This window comes from Myotis daubentonii, chromosome 2, assembly GCF_963259705.1.
Source record: "Myotis daubentonii chromosome 2, mMyoDau2.1, whole genome shotgun sequence".
Taxonomy (NCBI): domain Eukaryota; kingdom Metazoa; phylum Chordata; class Mammalia; order Chiroptera; family Vespertilionidae; genus Myotis; species Myotis daubentonii.
The window spans coordinates 11,176,459-11,192,280 of NC_081841.1; the positions used below are offsets into that span (position 1 = coordinate 11,176,459).

General features: G+C 53.1%; 1 protein-coding gene and 1 non-coding gene across 2 annotated transcripts in view; both read left to right on the top strand.

Moving 5' to 3' along the window:
- Positions 1 to 15,822, top strand: part of SYN3 (synapsin III) — a 387,944-nt gene that overhangs the window by 309,351 nt on the left and 62,771 nt on the right.
- Positions 7,031 to 7,140, top strand: LOC132228897 (U6 spliceosomal RNA). The gene has a single exon (XR_009451506.1). It is a non-coding gene; the product is annotated as a U6 spliceosomal RNA (small nuclear RNA).

Genomic DNA, 15,822 nt, shown 5'->3' on the forward strand with positions numbered 1-15,822 from the left:
GTGCCGTCTGCATGTGCGGATGCCCCACTGTTAGGTATGGGTGGTGTCTATGTGGACATAATCTCAGCTTCTGGGTGTGTCTGTGCCTCTGTGTGCTTGGGAAAGGTATAAGTACAGGGTGTGAGTGTGTGTGGATGTGTGGGTGTGCGCGTGTGTGGATGTGTGGGTGTGCACGTGTGGATGCATGGGTGTTCATGGGTGTGGATGTGTGGCTGTGCACATGTAGATGTGTGGGTGTACATGTGTGTGGATGTGTGGCTGTGCACATGTGGATGTGTGAGTGTGCACGTGTGTGGATGTGTGGGTGTGCATGTATGGGTGTGCAGGTGTGGATGCGTGGGTGTGCACGTGTGGATGTGTGGGTGTGCATGTGTGGATATGTGGGTGTGCACGTGTGGATGTGTGGGTGTGCACATGTGGATGCGTGGATGTGCACATGTGGGTGTGTGGGTGAACACGTGTGTAGATGTGTGGCTGTGCACATGTAGATGTGTGGGTGTACATGTGTGTGGATGTGTGGGTATACTTGTGTGTGGATGTATGGCTGTGCACATGTGGATGTGTGAGTGTGCACGTGTGTGGATGTGTGGGTGAACATGTGTGTGGATGTGTGGGTGTGCATGTATGGGTGTGCGCGTGTGGATGTGTGGGTGTACATGTGTGTGGATGTATGGCTGTGCACATGTGGATGTGTGAGTGTGCACATGTGTGGATGTGTGGGTGTGCACATGTGGATGCGTGGGTGTACACGTGTGGATGCGTGGGTGTACACGTGTGGATGTGTGGGTGAACATGTGTGTGGATGTGTGGATGTACACGTGTGGGCAGGGACAGGGGTGCATTAGACCTTCCAGAAGCCACAGCCAATGCACACACTGTCTTTGCAAGGCAAGTCATCTGTTTTCCTGGTTTTGTTTTTCTCCTCCCCGTGGGCTCCGGACCCTCCTTGAAAACAAAGGGAACTTAAAAACGCAGCCCTTCCTGTGTTCCCAACGCTCGGAGAGCTGCGACGAGTGTGACCGTGCCAGCTCCGATGCCCAGCCCTGCCACAGCCGCAGGAAGCCACCAGCCCGCGGTTACCACCGCCCATGCCCCTAGCACGGCTGGGCGGAGGGCGGGCAGGAAGGGGGAGCCGCGCAGCTCACTGCACCCAACTCCTGAGCCAGTGTCGCCCCTACTTTGGAACTGAGAGCCCCCGCTGGGGACATAAGTGCATCGTGTAGGGCTCCCTTCAAAGAGCAGGGGCCCCTGGCAGTGGTAGGAGGGGAGGATGCCGCCTTCCCCTGGAATGCATCACCAGCCGAGCAGGCGTGCGGGGCCCTCCTTGCATCTTACCAAGTTTACCAAGTTAGTTCTAGGGAGGGACCGGCGTTGTCATCACCTCGGCACACCTTTCCTGGATGCCTGTTATGTGCCAGACACCGAGGAAGATCCAAGGGCTCAGCTTGGCACCCGGGATGCATGTCCCCCAGGGGCCACCCAGGCCCAGCGTCCTGCGGGGCAACAGAGGGTTGGGACTGGATACCTGCACCGCCTCTTCCAGATGGGAACCCCGACTCTCAGAACAGCTGCTGCTTCCTCCATGTTCTCTACTTCCCCCTTCGTCCCATGATAGGAGCATGCCCAGTGTCCACTCCCCTCCTACCTCTGGACACAGGCCTTCCCTGAAACACCTGCTGTTCCTGGTACTCCTCACCCTTGTCTGCACTTGGAAGAGGTTCTCAGCCTTCGGCTAATCCCAGCCCCCACCTCGGCAATCACAGCCCCCCTCCCAGGCATGGGTCCACTATCTTTCCCACCTTCGCTCCCACCTCACTCCCCTCCCCCTGCCACCCGTCCTGCCTCTGCGCACTGGCCACACTCGGCTGCATATGTACCCTCTGCACACACCCTCTACCTCGCCCGGCCTCTGCTCCCGCCGTTCCCTCTGTCTGCCTGGCACCCTCTTTCCTCCCTTCACCCCCACCAATTCCCAGCCCTGAGATCCTGGTCATCTTTCCAGGCTCATCTCAAGCACTTCCTCCTTCACCCTCCTTTCCTGATCCTCCACCCTTTCCCAGCACACGGGATCGGTCTTTCGAAACCTTTCATGCAAAGCAGCATATCTGGCCTTTACAGTGTCATCGGTGTCTTTGTCTGTTCCGCACAGCATGACTAAGATCCTTCAAACTAAAAGTCAGGAAGTGTGTCTTCCCGGCACTTGGACCCCCGTGCTGTTCACAGGTGGTCAGCAATGTCTGCACAGGCAGTGGTCTGCAGCACCCAGGGGTGGCATGTCGGGAGCTGGGGAGCCTGGCACTGCTAGGGAAGGAGGTGGGCAGGGGACGGAAGGAACCTCAGAAATCGCAACCAGATAGCCAACCACAACTGCCCCTGAACATGGGGACAGAGATCATGGATGCTGAAGTGGTCTGTTGATTCCACCCAGAGCACAGCTTTCCCAGGAAACCAAAAGCAAGGCAGTGCCATGGAGCAAGACTCGAAGCACAGAGGGCAAATCCAGCAAATGACCAAAGCCAGCCGGGGAGATGGGGTGGGTGGTGGCAAATAGGAATCCATGCCCCATCTGAAAGGAGCTGGCCCACCCGACCGGGGGCTCAGCTGGTTGGAGCATCATTCTGTGCACCAAAAATTGTGGGGTCCTGATCAGGTCAGGGCACATACCTAGCTTGCAGGTTCAGTCCCTGGCTGGGGCACGTATAGAAGACAATCTCTCTCTCTCTCTCTCTCTCTCTCTTCTCTCTCTCTCTCTCTCTCTCTCTCTCTCTCTCTCTCTCTCTCTCTCTCTCCTTCCCCTCCTCTCTCTCTGAAATCAATGAACATAACCTCGGATGAGGATTAAAAATAATAATAATAAAAGGAGCCAGCTCTGCCTGCAGAAACACACAGGTAGCCAGAGCCCCAATAATTACTCAAGAAAAGCCCAGTATCCAAGTGTTTATATAAAATCTCCCACTTCATTATTGTTGGCAACTTATTCCATTTTTTAAAAAGTCACAGACTCTGAGCAGGCCGATGACATGGAACTGCAGGCCACATTCGGCCCGCAGGCTGACGAGCGGAAACCTCCGCGTAGGTACACGCCAGGTTCCTCCGTCACGCGATGCGACCAACTCCCTGCTGGGGCTGAAGCAGAAGTCCACTCACACCAGAGAACAGGTTGGGTGTTCCGCTAAACTGGCCATGGGTGCAAAGGGAGCCCGTGGGAGAATGTCTGGAATGTCTTCCTGGTCTTTCAAGCCAGGGCCTTGGCTCGCCTTGGGTATCATGGCGGCGATACCACCTCCTCCCCCCTGGCATCCGTCAGGCACTGAGCCCTCGAGCACTCAGGCTGGCCGCCCTGGCCCAGACTTCCCATTGCGTGGCACTGACTTGCTTTTTGTTCTTGGGAAAGCTGTGCTCTAGCTGGAAGAAAGAGATCGCGTCCGCATCATGACCTTGCACCCCAAAGTCAGGCCCCCGTGGGGACGGGAGAGATTTCCTTGAGGATCGCGGCCTAAACGCAGTCAGAGGGCTCGCATGGTCACTCGCTGGCTGGAACAAATGACTCCCCCTTTGTGAGCTGCCAGGTCTCCTAGGTACAGAGAGTGGCTGGACTGGAACACCCCCAGGTGCCTTCCCACCTGCGGCAGAGGAGATGTTGACCCTGGGTCCTACAGGCAGGGCCCAGGCCCAGGAGCCTAAGAGGCAGGCCTGGCCCTCCCTCACCTGGCAGTGCCTTCCTGCGGGTGCCACGCCACACAGAGACCAGCCAAAGCGTTCCCATCCTTTCGTGAGGAGGAGGAGCCACACTTTCTCTGTGGCATCACACAGGCGTTGACCATCGGAGGACTGCCGGACACTCCCCAGAGGGGCTGGAGGGCAGGAATGGTGGGCCCAGGGGAGATGGCAGGGCAGGTGGGGTGGTAGGAAGGTACCCCAGCAAATGGTATCCAATGGGAATGCAAGCATGTCAATATTTTAACAACAGGCCTGGCTGGTGTGGCTCAGTGGTTGAGCATCAACCCATGAACCAAGAGGTCGCTGGTTTAGTTCCTGGTCAGGGCACATGCCCAGATTGCAGGCTTGATCCCCAGGAGGGTGCATGCAGGAGGCAGCCGATCGATGATGTTTCTCTCTCATCCATGTTTCTATCCCTCTATCCCTCTCCCTTCCTCTTTCTCTAAAGAAAATCGATAAAAACATATTTTTAAAAAATATTTTAACAAGTGGCATGGCCAGGCAGGTGCGTAGTTACTGAATATCAGCTCAGCCCCCATCGGAATGCTGCCTCCATGGGTACAGCAGGGCAGACCCAGACGCTGGCAACAGATTGGAAAGTGAACCCCGCCCCCAGCCTCTGGAGACGCCCCTCCCTCACAAGCTTGCTTCATTCCAGGCCCCCACCCCAGACCTCCCTGGGCATTGGCAAAGAGCAGGCACGGTGCCAAACCCTGACTTCATGCTGACCATCCGCTCCCCACGCCAGGGAAGGGGCGATGATGTCATTGTCCCTGTGTTTCAGAAAAGCAATCATCAGACTCGGAAGAGATCAACTTTCAAGGCAGAAGGCCAAACACTTTGTCTTGGCAAAGGCCTCGGAGGATTGCCTCATAGAAGGAAGGGCCGCGTGCTCACGAGCATCATTTGTTACGAGCGGGGACTCCGCAGTGTCCTTGGGTTGGGAAACCTCGGGGCCCTGTGAGATGGAGGGCGTCGCATCTGACACCAGTGAGCGTTACTGTCATCTCCTCCCATCTGAACCCGCTCCTGGCGAAGGAGAGGGCACCAACAGAGTGCGGCCACCCCACCCTGGACCCGCGTTCCCTCTTATTATTATAGAGGCGTCCCCAGTTTTCTCAATTTGAGTGAGCTCCACAAAGGCAGAAACCTTGTTCATTGCTGTACCCTGGCCTCTGGTATGGAGCTGAGAACTCCATACATATGGGCTGAATGAGTGGCAAGGAGGAAAAAGCAATGAATTGGGATGCAGCACTCCTGGCTTCCAGGGGTCCAGGGGCACATCCAGGTATGCCAGCTGGGCCTAGCTGGGCATGTTGGGGGCTGCCATTGGTTGGTGCAGATCTGTGCTGTATGATCAAAAGGATCTACCCTTTGACAGGTCCCTGGAAGTGCTGGAGGGCAGGAATTGTGGGGAGTGGGCCCAGGGGAGATGTCAGGGCAGGTGGGAGGGCAAGAAGGCACCCGGCAAATGGTTATCAACCTTTGACTACCTACCTTCTCCATGGCTCACAATCTTGCCTTCACACTTCTGCTAGCGCCTCTAATCTTCATCAGGACAGCTATCTGGTCAACCTTTTGTGGTTACACCCTGTTGAAAAGGCCCCACTTTGAGGAAATATGTTCAGGAAGAGCAAGTTCCTCCCACCTCCACCTCCCTCAAGCACACACACATGCTCCTAAGCAATGCTTCTGGGGACTCTAATCTGAAGTTGGTCACTGGGGTGACCTTGATCATGAGACTTTCCTCTCTGGGCCTCCGTTTCCCCTTCTACAAACATACAAGATCAATTACAAGTGTCCAAGGTTCTTAACTTTTAGGTGGGGGGCATCTCAGCCCCCTCTTAGAAACAAAAGAAAGTCACGCAACCATGCACAAGCGAGGGGACATTTTTGCGTGCGGGTTCTGGAGGTCCGCAGCCCCCTTGCACCCGGGGCAGAGCCTTTGTGATCTGTGAGTCCCTCCAGGTGGTGACTCTCTGGAATGTTAACCGAAGTGTGACTGAGAAAACACATTCCGGCTGCCCTCTGAGGCCACCCCGGGGCCCCTCTCGGCTGCCCCTCAGGAATGAAGGCGCCTGGGCTTCACCCATGGCCCCAAGTCCAGCCCCTCATGTCCTCAAGATCCAGGGCTCGTGGAAATGAGGCGGGAAGCTAAAGGAAGTCCAGGCAGCTCCGCCTAAAAGGCGTTTCCTCTTCTTGGCTGCTTCTTCCCATCTGGCCTTTCTAGAGCTGGACAAAGGTGGGGAGGGGGTGGGGATAATGCTAAGAGTTTTTTTGTTTGTTTTTTTATTGAGGCTCAAAGAAGGACGCAGAGATGGGCCACAAACTGGAGAGGTCAGGCTCGGGCACATGGCAGAGGCGCTGGTGGGTGTGGGTGGGGCCTCTGTGCATTCTCCAGGGCAAATCGGACTTTTCCAGCCGCGGGTTTTCGAAAGCTATTTATGAAGCTGAACTAATCCAGCCCAGCTGTGCAATGATAAGTAAACAGGGCATTTTGTGGAAATTCGGAGCCCCCCCACTCCCCAGCCTGTGCTTACACAGCTCACTCCATCCTTTCTGTCCAGGAGAGAATGAGATGCCAAGGGCAAGCAGGCGCAGTTGAATCTGAGTCCAGGACTCGTATTTACCGGTCCCCACTCTCAACCCTGGCAAGTCTCCCCTGGGCATCAGGATGGGCACACAGAACTGAGTCAGGATGCCTTCTCCTCTACTTCTTAGCTGCGTGAACTTGGGGGTGCTTCTTAGTCTCTCTGAGCTTCCGTTTTCCTATCTGTAAAATGGCCATAATGATATCTAACTTGTAGAGTTACCAGGCAGGATACACCAGGACATAAAAGGGCAAGTGCAGCAGGCAGTGCTCAGCATGGAGCTGGTCCCCAGTGGATGCTGTGTGTCCCTCTTGGCCATCCCCACTGCTCCTCTGTCCTTCTCTCTGGAGTAGGGAGGAACGTGTGTGGAGACCTGGAGTGAGTTAGGAAAGGGACTGCTCCCTTCCAGCTGAAAAGCAGCCACCCCAGAAGCAGGCTCAGCAAGTGAAGATGGGCTGGACCAAGTCCCCTTCACGCCCTCCCAGCCAGGTGCCCTGTGCCGGCACCACCACACAGCCATGTGGGAACCGCAGCCACAAAACCCAGGCTGCCCTGCTAACCCTCGGGCTGCGATTTCTTTTTCAGTTAGAGGTCATCTTTTAGCAAAGCCACTGATCCCCTTTTAAGAATGCCTAACAGGGGTTAAACCTGGAGAAAGTCCTTTTCACCCTAGTGTGAATGAGTTTCCGGTTCATTCCTGCCCTAAGAAAGAGGCAGCAGTGCTGTCTTCGGCAGCACATATACTAAAATTGGAACGATACAGAGAAGATTAGCATCGCCCCTGCGCAAGGATGACACGCATTTAATTCGTGAAGCGGTCCATAAAAAAAGAGAATTAAGCAAACGACGAAGGTAGCAAGGTAGCGAGGACCCAGCCTTGCCTGCCTCTCGGGCCGGTGCTGCTACCCTGCCTCAGCATCACCCACCCTCAAGCGTGGGTGTTGCAGCAAAGCCACTCCCCTGCCACTCTCATGCTATGCCCAGGGCACTAGGCTCAGAACCCCGACATCACTTCTGCTGTGGTGTCCTGGCCAGCATGTCACCAGGCCATCTCAGGTTCAAGGTGGCAAAACAAACTCCACCTCTTGTTGGAAGGACCTGGAAAAGACATGGATGCAGGGAGGCCATTCACTGGGGCCATCAATGCAGTCGGTCAGCATGAGTCGGAGCACAAGCCGAATGTGGGATTCAAGGGTGGGGGACGTGACCCCGTATTTTCAGATGGGGCTGCCCTGGAACCTCCAGGATGCTGGTCACCCTCACTTCCACATCCCCTAGCACAGCTCGGCCCAGGGACCCTACCCGAGCACCTGCTCATTGATACCTGACCAATGCGGAACCTGAGGCTTTGGAACATGGGGGGAGCTCCCATGGACATTTTGGGGTCAAAGGCTGGTATTGATCAAGCAGGCCTTAAACATTACAGGGCTTCAGGTCTAGAAGCCATTTAAGCGAATGCCTTTCGTGGTACAAAAGAATCAACTAAAGCCAAGAGGCCAAGCGACGTAGCCAAGATCATGTGGGTAAGGAGACCCGTGTTCCCCAAACTTGAACCTGCCAGCGAATCTCCTGAGCATCTGCAGAACCCGAGCAGGGGGCCTGGCGTGGGGCCCGAGATTTAGCATCTCTAACAGGAGCCCGGCGCTATGGATGCCGCTGGTCACGGATTCTGGAGAGAGGGCATCGGTGGAGAGGAGGTGGTCGGTAGACACCTGCATGTAAGACCCTTCTGTTCTCCGCACCCTTCACTTAGGCGCCTGAGTAAACATGTTCAGAAGGAGGCTTTGGCATTGGACTGACTCCCTGAGGTTTTATAGAGTTCCCACTTTCCTCATGGTGCTGGGCCAGGGGTCTCTAAGTCCCAAGGGCTGAGACGGTCTGGTCTGGTTAGTGACTTAGGAGCTTGGCCGCCTCTGTCGTTCTATTATGGAGCCTCTGGACATTCCGTCCAGCGGCCCCTTGGCACGCCACACGCTTTTCAAATGAAAGAGGAAAAAAGCGAACGTTGCCCGTGCTCATTTGCCTAATTCAAAAGCATCGAGAGGCTTTTTTTAGAAGGGAAAACACACCAGCCATCTGAAATGGAGGGAGCCCCTCACCAGGGAGCCAAGAGCGAAATGGAGACGGACGTTTCGAGGGCTGACATGTTAATGGACAAACCATGCGCCCGGTTTGTTTTTCGCCATCCCCTCTCCGCGGAGAAACCGCGGCCGTTTTGGAAGCTCTGTGCGGAGAGGAAATTGTTTTCTACTCCCCTTCAGGCAGTGGGAGTGGTGTCCTGTGATTTCACATCAGTTCAGTCCACCCCACGGGCACTGATTGAGGGGCTACTGTGCGTCGTGTGTCATGCTGGGTGAATTGGGGGAGGGGGGTGCTTCTTAATCTCTCTGAGCCTCAGTTTTTCCATCTGCAGAATGGCCACAAGGACACCTACCTTGCAGGGTGCCTGGGCGGGATAAGCGAGGAACTGAAAATGGAAGCGCAGCAGGCACCGCTCGACGCGGAGCTGGTCCCCAGTCGATGCTGCGTGTCCCTTTTGGTGTAGTGGCCAGAGACAGCCCTGTGCTTTACATTTATCCATTCACTCAACAGGGGACCCTTGCCAGGCACCGTGCCAGCTCTGGGGCCAAGAAGGGAGGTAGATAGGCATAGTCTGGCTACACCCAGCCATCAGAGAGACCACCAGTAAGTAATTCTCATTATGTTGCAGTAAGTCATACCTTTCTGCGATAAGTCACCACGACAGAGTGCGGTGCTAGGAAGACAGAGATAAAAGAGGTCTTGCTCAGACCCATCCTTCCTTTCTACCTGGGGCCACTGTCTCAGCCTGGGTCCTCCTGGGGGCACAGCCTCGGGACAGTGTCAAGGAGAAACAGCTCGTCTCTGCAGGCCTTGGGCTAGGCCCTCCCCTGACCCCAGCACCCTACACACACACACACACACACACACATACACACACCAGCTAGAAGCGTTCTTTCCCAAATGTGGATCTAGTGGTGTTATGCTCCTACTAAAACTTCTGCACTGGGCTCCCCATCATTAGTGGGGTTCATTCCAGACCTCTCAGAATAGTTTACGAGACGTTTTACAATTTGGCTCCCATCTACTTTCTCGGCCCCATAATTCCCTCTTTCTCCATCATTCATCCTTCTCTCTCACCATGAGGAACATCCTGGGGCTCCCCAGAACCCCTCAGAGTAAGGGGGGAGCTCTCTAAAAAAAACTAGTTGATTATGGAAATGTCCAAACATACGCAAAAGTGGAGGGAGTAAAATGATGACCCTTAATATACCCATCACCAATCTTGTCACCTCTGAAAACCCACCCCACACTGGATTACTTTAGAGCAAATCCAGGACAGTATGTCCTTTCATCTGAAAATACTTCGGTATGTATTCATGAAAGATGAGGACAGCCCAGTTTTTGAGGCTCCAGATTTGTTTTTGAAAGTTCCAAAACAAGTTAACCAGTTTTGTGGTCTAGTTTGAATTTGTGCATTGAACAAAACAGTGTTTTCAACACACACACACACACACACACACACACACACACACACACACTACAATGATTGTGTGGTGAGAGTATGAAAGAATCCAAATTGAGGTCCTTGTTGAATGTGAAACCCTGGCCAGTCTCGCTCGCCCAAGATCGCCCCCCCCCCAGACCCCCCCGTCCTTCTACCCTTGTGCTTTTCCCTGATGTTTCCTGAGTCCTCCAGGAACTTTCACACCTTTGTGCCTTTTCCCTTGTGGATACTTCTGCCTGGATCACTCTTCCCTCTACTTGGCAAACTCCAACTTGACCGTCAAAACCCAATGCAAATGTCCTCTTCTCCATGACACCTTTTCCAACCACCTTCCTCCCCCACAGATGGCCACTCATCTTCTTTGCTTCTGCAGCGTTTTCTTCATCCTTCTCTTGAATGTTTACATTGTTGAGTTAAAGTCATTTGTTTGTACATCTGCTGCTCCCGACAGCCTGTCGCTCCTTGAGGGTAGGGCCTGGGTCCTCTCCGTGTGCCCCGGGGCTGGTGTGAAAGGCAGTCTGGTCCTAAAGCATGACTCTGGCTTCCACTAGCCTGGACAAGATACTTAATTCTGTCCTGTTTTTCTCGCTGGTGAATGAGGGCTCCTGCTAGCGCAGTGGTTCTCAACCTTCTGGCCCTTTAAATACAGTTCCTCATGTTGTGACCCAACCATAAAATAATTTTCGTTGCTACTTCATAACCGTAATGTTGCTACTGTTATGAATCATAATGTAAATATCTGATATGCAGGATGGTCTTAGGAGACCCCTGTGAAAGGGTCATTCGACCTCCAAAGGGGTCGCGACCCACAGGTTGAGAACCACTAGCGCTGTCACAGGGCTTTCGTGAGGATTAAATGAGATGCGTATGTTCAGCTGCTATGGGCCGCCACCTACAGACACTGAATAATCGCTGGCCTCTGTCATCCGTGGCCGGCATGACTCCTTCGTTAAAGGAGCCCCTACACCCAGGGACATGTCTCGTCCTTTGACACTAGGCCCCAGTGTCTGCTGGGGTCTTGGTAGTTTTCCCGTGTGAGAGACGGTGGAAATCTCCCTGCTGGTCCTGAGCCTCAGACTCTGCAGTGGAGGCTTCGGACCAGCTCCTGCAGGGCCGCCCAGGCTCCTGCTCACCCCTCACCATGACACTGGGGACATGAAGGTCATTTCCAGGAGGAGGGGGCAATGGTTTTGTAAGGGAAAGTGGGGACGAGAGGAAATTTTCTCTCTCACTCTGCTCATGGGTGCCCACTACCATGTTTATTGGTGCTTTTGGCTCCTAAACATTCTTATCAGCCCTTTGCGTTATCAACTTGTGAGAATATGCCAGAAGCAGAGATCTTCCTTGCTCCCATCAGGGACTAAGGGTCTGGCTCAGGGCCCCGCTGGTAAGGGCTGAAAGCAGTGGGGAATGAGGCCGACAAGGTTTGACACACAGAACGCAAGCACCTGCGAGCTGGTGTTGGTTTGCCAGGACAAGCCCTCCTCCCTCCCGAGGATTATGGTCACGGGATGCCCCGCTGGACACCGTCAGTACTTCTGACCCCTGGCATTGCCAAAGCCTTATCCTTCTTCACTCAAAGTTGCTAAGACATTCATTTGCCTTTGTAGTTTGCAATCACTGGAAATACATATTCAGGGCCGTTCCAAAATGTATTTAAAAGTCAGGCATGCCTTCGCTGGTTTGGTTCAGCGGATAAAGCATCGGCCTATGGACTGAAGGGACCCAGGTTCGATTCTGGCCAAGGGGCCATGCCTGGTTTGCGGACTCAGTCCCCAGTGGTGGGGGTGTGGGAGGCAGCCGATCAATGATTCTCTCTCATTGTTGTTTCAATCTCTCTCTCACCCTCTCCTTTTCTCTAAAATCAATAAAAATATATTTTAATAAATAAATAAATAATAAAATAAAAGGCACCATCCATACGAGAGAATGGTACTGGGCAATATAAAGGAATGAAGTACAGATACATCCACAACATGGATGAACCTTGAGGACACATGCCAACTGAAAGAACCAACCATGACATGTCACATGTTGTATGATTTTATTTACATGAACTTTCCAGCACAGGCAAATCTATAGAGACAGATAGTAGACCACTGGCTGCCAGGGACTGGAGGGATGAATGGGGAATGACCGGCAATAGGTATGCGGTGATGAAAATGTTCTGAAATGAGATCATAGTGGTAATAGTTGCGCAACTCTGGGAATATACTACAAACACTGAATCGTACACTTTACAGAGGGTGAGTTTTTGGGTATGTGAATTGTGTCTCAATAAAGCTGCTGGTTATGCAAAATTTACAAGATAAAAATCAGGTAGAGTTTCAGCATATTTAAGAAAAATCAGATCAATCCGTTGTATCCATTTAATGATAAATGTTTAAATAATTTCAAAGCAGTTTTGACAATGCATGGTACAAAATGGGAAGCTTTAAAAGACAAAACAGTGTCCAGAAAGGTATCAGGTGGTAATTTGGCTTTTGGGGGAATAATTTTACATGAATATTAGTTCAAATCACCCCAGAGCATTTCTGGCTGGATCCACATTCAGAGCATATGTTTGACATACAAGCTTCATGATAACCTCTATTCCCATTTACAGATAAAGCAACGGAGACCCCCAAAGGTTAGGACACATGCCCGAGGGCACCCAGGAGGAAATGACACCAACAGTATTTGAATTCCTCTGGCTTCAAGGCCTCCATTCCCTCTCCCTCCTCATTCCAGGGCATTCCACAAATGGAGTTTCTCTGAACCAGAGGAAATCGCTCCCTTTGCTTAGAGCCCCAGTGAAGCGGTATCGTTTCTATGCAACGCCAACAAGAGTAACTTTATTTTTTTTTTAAATATATTTTATTGATTTTTTACAGAGAGGAAGGGAGAGAGATAGAGAGTCAGAAACATCGATGAGAGAGAAACATCGACCAGCCGCCTCCTGCACACTCCCCACTGGGGATGTGCCCGCAACCCAGGTACATGCCCTTGACCGGAATCGAACCCGGGACCCTTCAGTCCGCAGGCCGACTCTCTATCCACTGAGCCAAACCGGCTTCGGCCAACAAGAGTAACTTTAACCAAATTTTTCCATTCACTTTAACCTTAGGAGATTACATGTGTGAACATAAATTAAAGCGAAAAAACGAAAGTGGTACTGAAGTATTGCTATTGTTATTTAGCTATTTTCACTAAGAAGAGGAACATAAGTTCCCATAATGGGATCGTCTGACTTGTATAGGGGACTTCTTCACCGTCTAGAAATGGAGCGGGGACAAGAGTAGGAATGGAAGAACCTTGCAATGGAGACCTGGTTCTTACAACCATGGGATTCAGGGTGGGCTTCGGCACTTTGAGTCATTCAGACCCCCCACCCCCGGTGGCACCGTGTCGCTGAGGATGTGAGGGGCACCCAGGAGGGTCCCGGGGGAGACGGACTGGCCTCCTGAACCCATCTGTGCCATAAACATCACACGGGCGAGAACAAGAAAAGCATATTTGCAGACAAATATTGCCGTGCTATCGGTTTATTTTTGACCATTCCGTTTCTCAGGGAAACAGGAAATGTAAGAGAAAAGGATGTTTGTATTTCAGTAGGGCAGGTTTAGTTGGATTTTTCTAAATGTGCTGCCAGTATTTTTCCAAGAAACACTAAACGTAGGAGGAGGTGATACAGAGGGTTCAGAGGTGGGATTCGAAGGGCAGAGAGCGTTACACCGGGCTGAACCCACAGACCTCATCTGTGTCCTGGGCCCCCTGGGTCCCAGAGCTGGGTGCAGGGCAAACTCACGAATGCAGAAGGCAGGTGGGATCTCTGTCTTGGGCACCTGGGTGCGTGGTGGGACCATTGACTGATGTCAGGACGTAAGAGGAGGAAAAAGCATTTTCGATGGGAGTTCATGAGATCACTTGGAAATGTTGAGTTGGAGGTGCCTGCAGGACCACCTGGAAGCCAAGTTCAGAGGGAGGTCTGTCATGCAGGAGAGGCCTGAGGGTTCATGATGAACAAGGGTCACAGACCCACAGCCTCCACAGTCTTGTGAGGAGGTCAGACATTTGTCCAGCAATCGCACAAATAAGTTTAAAAACGCCAGATGTGCTCAGAAGGAGAAAGAGGTGAGCGGGCATGACCTACGCAGGCAGGGAGGTGAGAGCCAGCTCCTTGGGGAAGTGACATTGGAGCTGCAACCTGAAGCAAGGATAGGAGGAGCAGGGGCAGCATTCCAGGTGATGGGAACAGCTCGTCCAAAGTCCCTGTGGCCAGCAGGAGCCAGGCTAATGTCAGGGTCAGAGAGAAAGCTGGTAAGGCGGGTGGGGACCACAGGTAAGATGGGGCTGGGGAAGTAGGCAGGGACCAGATCCCACAGAGCCCTGTAGGCTGTGGTGAGGAACTGTGTCTCGACATCGTTTTCTCTTTATGGTACATGCTTCAGGCATGTAGGTGGCGTTTTGTAGGTTTGTCATAACATTAACGGATCGGAAAGGGTTGCCAAAGGTTGTCTTGTCTCTCCCCCTCCCTCAGACAGGAGCGCCGTTATGTGCAATCCTTAAATTCCAAGGAGATGGTCAGATGCTGCATACCAAGGTTAAGGCTTATCAAGCAGCTGTCAGGATGCCTCTGTCCTCCCTTTTGAATGAATCTTCTCTACATGCCAATCACAAAGCCCGTCTCCAGGCTGCCCCATTTCTGTCAAAGGGGCATCACTCTTCCTGCTCACGTCCTGGGCATCAGGCTTCCTTCCCCTCGTCCCTCCCCTGCCCACGTCCAAGGAGTGGCTGAGTCTTCTCCGTCGGCCTTTGACGTCCCCCTGCCCACACTGGTTACCAAGTCCCTGAGATCATAGATGTGAGGGCGGGGGAACCGGTATGGATTGCCATGCTGCTGTGTGCCAGGCCTTGGACATCCTCTCACTCCGCTGGCCATGACCAGTTAGTAACCGACATCTGGGTTTCGAGTAGTAAAGTACCTCCTTTAGACCAGTGGCCAGGGCGGAACTCTCTGGGGACAGAGCATCTCCACTGAGACCTCATTATGAGAAGGGACTCGCCTAGAAGAGTGTCAGCAAGAGCCTTTCAGAGAACGGCAGCAGCATGTGCAAAGGCCCTGTGGCAGGGGGGAGTGTGGCCCATGCAGTAAAGAACTGAAAGGCCCCGGGGTTTGGAGCATAGCTGGTAGGCAGAGGTTGGGATGGGGATGGGGAGAAACACCTGATGAAACAGAGAGGTCGGCAAGAACTAGATTAGGCAGAGCCTCCGGGCATGGCACAGAGGTCCAGCTCCTCCTTGATATCTTCCCAGACTCCTTTGGTCCTCGATTTGCTCTTCCAGGCCTTGCCTTCTCTATCACTGAGCCGGGATTTAAATCTCCAGAACGTCACGAATGTAGAGGGAATTGCCTCCTTCATTGGAAAGTGGCCCCCACCCCTCAGGTCCCAGCTCCCCCATCCCCGGGCGTGAAGACGAGGTTGACACAGTGCTGATCTGGGCTCATTCTGTTCTGCCTCCAACCCCCCAGGAGAACGCCCAGCCTGGGCACTGGGCCACCCCCACTGATTTTGATTTCTTGGGAGAGATGAATAGGGCCCTTATCTGGGTGGGGATCTCTGGTTTCAAAAATTGATCTGCCCCTTCTCACCGGATGTGAGGCCGCTCATGCCACTGGGCAGTGCTGAACTCTGGGGCCCCCGGGGCATGTGAGCAGGGACAGGGAGCCTGTGAGAAGCTGGTGCAGGGCTCGCCATCCCCAGGGAAACTAATAAAGCTATTGTTGGGAAGGGAAGAGAGAAAATAGCCGACAAGATGTTTTTTGTTCTCTGTGACCTTGCCTGTGTTCGGGAAGGGGCTGGCATGTTGCAAATGGGAATGGCCTTTGAAACCTATTTGAACAGCTTGGGAAGGGAGAGGGTTGGGCAGTGGAGACGAGACCTGGGTGGCAGGGAGAAGCCCCGCCATTCTCTGTCTGACCTTGGATAAATGACCTGCTTCTGG